The sequence below is a fragment of the Nothobranchius furzeri genome, chromosome 9 (assembly GCF_043380555.1).
Source record: "Nothobranchius furzeri strain GRZ-AD chromosome 9, NfurGRZ-RIMD1, whole genome shotgun sequence".
Taxonomy (NCBI): Eukaryota; Metazoa; Chordata; class Actinopteri; order Cyprinodontiformes; family Nothobranchiidae; genus Nothobranchius; species Nothobranchius furzeri.
This window is the reverse complement of record NC_091749.1, coordinates 43786675-43792831: the sequence shown is the minus strand read 5'-3', so window position 1 is coordinate 43792831 and position 6157 is coordinate 43786675.

Genomic DNA, 6157 nt, shown 5'->3' with positions numbered 1-6157 from the left:
ATAAGCCTGTGATGGAGTTCAGATTGCTGGATGCAGACCCAAAGGTCACGCTGCAGGCAGCGTTGGTGATTTGAATTTGATTTGAGCAGCCACATGGAGTTTAGTGTATAATGAACTGCTTGAAGATGAGGTGTATTGCTGCGTTTTGAATCATGGTGCATGCTGTCACATCTGCTGAAGGAGCAGTGCAGTAATGCAAGAGAGCATCTTGTTCAGGAGCACTCTGGGCCAGAAACAGTCTAAAGTATAACATCTTGTAATTATCATATGAATATTTAAACCATCACATGATTTAATTATTTATTTTGAGTTTGAAGGGTGTTTAAATTAGTCTTCAAATGAGGTTTAGTAACAAGTTGTGCTTTTTTGTCAGACAGACAACCAATCCTTGTTTAGTTGTAACTGACAGGATTTTCATGTGCAGTGACGGGAGAAGCCATAAATACACAGTTACTCTGAGCGTTTATCTCCTCTCGGTGTCCTGGTGCTGCAGGAACTCAGCTGACTTCACTCTGGTGTCCAGGAGAAGAGCATGAAGCTTACAGTAGGCGGCTGCTCATGCAGCAAGTGGGCCATTTCACAGTCTGCAAACTGGTTTTGATGGTGAAGGGCTCTAAACTGGTGTTCTGCTGGTTTGGTGTTGGTGAATCTCCTATTGGAAACATTAGAACGCTGAAGGATATAGGTTGTGTTTGAGTAGTTTAAGGCTGAAGTTAAACCTGGTTTACCATACTTTCGCTTTTTGGTTACTTATTTTTGTTCTGACTCTTGCAACCATTTTGTTTTTAAATATTTCATCCAAATTGTCTTAGCCTTTTAAAGATATTATTTATGCTCAATATCAAACAACAACGGGTCACCAGAACAGACCCCTGCGGCATTCCTTACAGAACACTTTTGGGGTGCGTTAAATGATAAATGATCCGCACTTGTATAGCGCCTCTCTGAGTAAGGACGCCAAAGCGCTTTACACTACAGTCTATCATTCATCCATTCACACACACATTCATACACTGGTGGGGATGAGCTACAATGTAGCCACAGCTGCCCTGGCAGAGGTGAGGCTGCCGAGCTATACAAGTGCAAGCGCAGGCGCCACCGGACCCTCCGACCACCACCCACAGGCAAGGTGGGTGAAGTGTCTTGCCCAAGGACACAACAGCAGAATTCTCTGTCTGGAGCCGGGATCGAACCTGCAACCTTCCGATTACTGGACAACCCGCTCAATCTGTTGAGCTACTGCTGCCGTTAGTGCAACAACACATCTTGCATTGAGTAAGAATTTTAACCAAGAATGTGCCATTCATTGTTTTCATTCACTGAGAAACTGTGTAATATTTCTTCTTTTTGAAATACTCACTCTGATTTGCATATGCCTGTTGAACATGAAAATAGTCTTCAACCCACGTTGCAGAAAGGAGATACAGGGAAATGCCCGGGTGAGAAAAAGACGGACTCTTCAGCATCATAGAAAATGAACATTCATGGACTCACCCGCCTTGGCTTGAAACCACACAAGACTGTGATGATTTAGCAGCCAGAAGAGAGCAAGGCGCCTCTCAGCCCAGAGCTTAGAAGCTAACCGTTGGCATTAGAAACTCCACAACACGGTGGAACATGTTCAGGTTTGTGGTCAACGTGGAGATAACGCATCAATGTTGCATTGTTTACACAAGTAGAAATGAGAACAAAGGCAGTGGAAGAGTTGCATTGCTGCTAGCCAATCAGAGGTGAGGTGCTTGCAAATCATGCCTCCAACCATTTTCTTATACTCACTGAAACATGAGCGCCAGAGCCTTTTTTCAGACAGACAGATGGATAGACTGTCAAAAACTTTATTGAGACTGAAGGAAATTACAATGCGGCCAACTACTGTCATTCATACAGAACACAACATAATAAGTTACTAAAACACAATCAAAACAGTTCAAAGATCCAATCAACTCAGTCTCCCGTGCTTGGCCAGAGTGTTGTGTAGTCTAATAGCACGCAGTGCTAACAACGCCCTCAGTCTGTCCGTGGAACAGTGCAGGGACAGCGCTCTTCCTCTCCTTGAAGACCTCATAGGGGTGTGAGGCATTATGATGGCCCTGAATCTGGACACAGTTCTTCGCTTACCCTAACCCTCCTCCACTGGAACCAACTTCGGCAGCAGAAAACGACTCACAAGGCATTCATTCATTCATATTACAGTCGATCACAGCAGATTTATTGATAAAGGTGTGAATGAGAGCTTTAAAGAACAGAACCAGGATCAAACCGATGTGAGAGAACCCTGAAGTCAGAGTGAGGGCGTAATGCTGTTTGGCCTTCTTCATCTACCTCCTCTCCCTCCTGTGTCTGCATCCCTTTGAGATTAATTATCAAAGAGGAGATAGGTGGGTTGGAGTAATCAACCTCTCATCAAGTCCACCACTCTGCTGCCTGCATGCTGATAGAATATGAACGGTAATCACTCTTTCACACTGTGAGAGGCTTATTTTTCTGTTTCCCCCTACTCAGCTGTTTATTAAGACTCATCCGCAGGCTCAGTGTCAGCCTCAGGCCTCTGTGATTCAGTCAGAGCAGCTTTTCCGAGTCTTAGCCTCACTTTATCCTTTTAAAGGAAGACGCGACTTCCAGTGCCAGAATAACCTAAACCAGTTTGAGATTTTACTCAACGGCTTTGAAATCACTTGGAGAATGACACAAATATTAATTGGCATTAAGTGTGAAGTTAGCTGCTTGATGACAGTGAACTCTAGAATGTTCTCAAAAGTGTTCAGATGACGTTTAATTACAAAGTCACATTTCACCATGAAAATGAATCCTAAATAATTTCATGTGAAGGAGTCCTTAGGAGCATTGTCTCCTGAGGTTCATCCAGCTGCAGGATGAGGGTACCACCAGTGTAGAGCTTTCTCAGGGCTGCAGCAGGCAGGCGTGTGTGCATCTGCACACTATGAGAAAACTGTTGGAGTATGTAGCATGGTGTCAAACAGGACAGCAAAGAAGCCATGCTCTTCCAAGACAGCCATGGATGGACTGATATTCTGCTAAATGTCTGTGGATTAGACAGCTAAGGACTGGAAGAAAGTCCTATCTTCTGATGATTCCCTTTCTAAACGTTTGATTTATCAGGAGAAGAAAAGGTGAGCCCTACAGTGAGTCAGCAGCATCCTGAGACCATTTATGAGTGGGGTTGCTAAACTAAACTGTTTCATGTAAACTGACCTGAGTGGCCTCTAGAGGTCAGCATCCTCAGACTACCAAGAGCTGACCTTTACAAGACCTGCACGCATCATCAAGATGTAAGAAAGACTGGAAATAATCATGAAAATGTCAAAAAGATCTAGTTTCTAAGGCTCAACCAGACCTTTAAATAATTTATTCCCAAATTTTCACACTTTATAATTTAATCTCACAAACACAGCTCAGGTGGGAAGAGCTTCAATTATTCAAATATTTCAACAAAAGCAAAAAAAAAAAAAAAAAAAGAGCTCATTATTAGAGATGAAAAGTGATCTATTTATAGCATCATTAGCATTAGCACTAACAAAGAACAATGAGGAAAAGCACTGCCCTTTATAATTTATTCAGATTTTTATGGTCTTGACTTTGATCTACGGGGTGGATGATGACGCAGTTGAGTCCAGCTGTTCCCGTCCCAGATTCAGACCTTGGCCGACCTAAATGGTGTCAGGATGATTAATGAGAGGAGAAAATAACTGAGGGGGGAAGTTCTTCGTCAGAAGCAGACTAGAGGGAATTCTGTTTTCCACCAAACAAAAAACTAAATTTGACATTTCCTTTAAATGTCTAACCGCTGGAGACCACATGACTTTATAAGAGGACGCTGGGGACCTGCTGTTTATAAGTCACCTAAATCAACCTGATTTTAGTCCGTCAGACCAGGTTCCATCAGCGACAACAAGTGGTCCAGGTCCTGATGCAGCAGCCCCAGACCATCACACCACCTCCACCATGTCTGACTGTTGTTAAAGCCAGAGATAGTTTTACACCAGATGCAACGGGACACACTCCTAAGTTCCTCTGTACTCTTGTTAGAACAGAATATTTTACCAAAGGTCTGGGGACCATATATTTTTTATGTTTTGATCTCTTTCTTGTCATTGGCCCATGACCTTTAAACCTTTAGCCAAAACCAAGTGAGGCTTGCAGAGCTTCAGATGTTCAGGGTTCTAGTTTTTTCTTCTATAGATCAGGACTTTTGAGATCTTTTTGCCTGCTTCCTGTTGTCAGACAGGTTCTACAGAAGGGTCTGGCAGTAATGAGGCCTGAGTGTAGGTAGTGAACATAAACTTAGCTTTCCCAATGATGTGTTAGTCACAGCTAATTCATGATCAAACAAAAGGGTGCATTACTTTTTCATATAAGGCCAGGATCATGTGGGTGCTTTTGTCCCCTAATATAAGCATCATTTGATAACAACAGCAATACCTGACAGTCGTTCTAATCAACCTTCAGCTGTGTTTCTTACATTTCTAACGTGAGAGTCCATCTCCCAGTTCTAAACGATTCCGTCACTTTTACAGGATGTTGCATCATCATTATTCCAATCCAAATCCAAACCTGCAGCTCAGAGCAGACACCTACAGTGATGGTAGCTAAAGAAAAATGCTAAATTAATAATAAAAGCAACAGTGACCCCTTTATAAAGACCAGGGATTTATTTAAATTCAATGTAGTTGAAAAGAGGAAGAAGTGTGTGAAAATCAAACCATGTTCACTCTGCTTTTCATCACATGGGCAACGGTCTCTACTGTAAATGAATGCCCTGTGAGTCGATCAATGAGGAAAAGAAACACTGGCGCTCCTGTTTCAGGAACCTGAAGTGAGCCAGGTGAGACGGGAGCAGAAAACAAATGGATCTGGGGTCTTATTTCCTGATATTTGGACATCTCACCTCTGATTGGCTAACAACAACGTGACTACCACTAACTCTGTTTGCTTTGCAACATTGATGACTTATCTCCACTTAAGCCTTAACTTAACTTAAGCCTGGAGGATTTCTGCTGTGTCATTTAGTTGCTTATGCTAACAGTTAGCTTCTACCAGCCGAGACGTTCTCTGCTTTCTGCTACAGCAACAACAGGCTTCGAGCCAAGATGGATAAGTCCATAACTGCTAATTGTCCATCCGTGTGATGTAGATCTGTCATGCTCTTCTGATCCAAGCACTTCCTCCTTTATTTTCTATCAGAAGCTAATGCAGATAATAGGGGAAGCAGACTATTTTCGTGTTCAGCCTGCATCTGAATGATCAATCTTATTTTAAAATAAGTCAAACTGATGTATCATTGAACCTGGTCTTTAACCTGTTCAACTGCATTTAGAAGCAACAAACTGAAGTAATTGTTTAATAAGATATAATTTGTTTTCACACTTGAGAAACTCTGGCCCATTTTTCTTCTCATGGCAGCTTCAGAACTTTGAGATTAATAAAGAATATCTTTATGTACAGATTTCATCAGGTCTAGCTGATTCTTGACAGTAACAGTGAGGTCTAGACTTGGCCGTTGTAATAACTACCTTTTCTCCTATAAAACATTCTGTGGTAAATCTGCTGCTGTTTTTGGTGTGAATGTCCTGTTTTATGACCCAGTTGAGCTCACATTTGACCCCAGGACACTTTGGCTTTTAGGTGACTTGACTGGACCTGTTGCTGCAAGGTGCACAAAACATTAACCCTCAACTACTGGGCCTCACAGCGGCGGTATTATTATTATTTTCTTTTCAACCTTTCCAAATGAATATTCTCCAATCATGAACTTTAGTGTTTAACATGCTGACTGAGATCTCAGTATCAGATGGAGCTCTTGGGTTTTATTTGGATTTAGCTAAGCGGTCCAGAGTCTGACCTTGGAGAGAAGCCATTGGGACGTCCACTTCCAGAAGACAGGCAGCTGTCTAAAATGTTTTCTACTACTTTCTACTTTCTACTATCACACCCACATCACCCCGCTTCTCCTCCAGCTTCATTGGCTGCCAGTCAACTTCAGGGTTCATTTCAAGGTCCTGGTTCTGGTCTCTAGGGCCTTACATGGACAAGCACCATCTTACATTGGTGATCTTCTTAGTCCCTACACCCCCAGCAGGTCCCTGAGGTCCAGTGATCAAAGCCTACTGGTTGTGTAGCACCAGGCTAAAGACCAAAG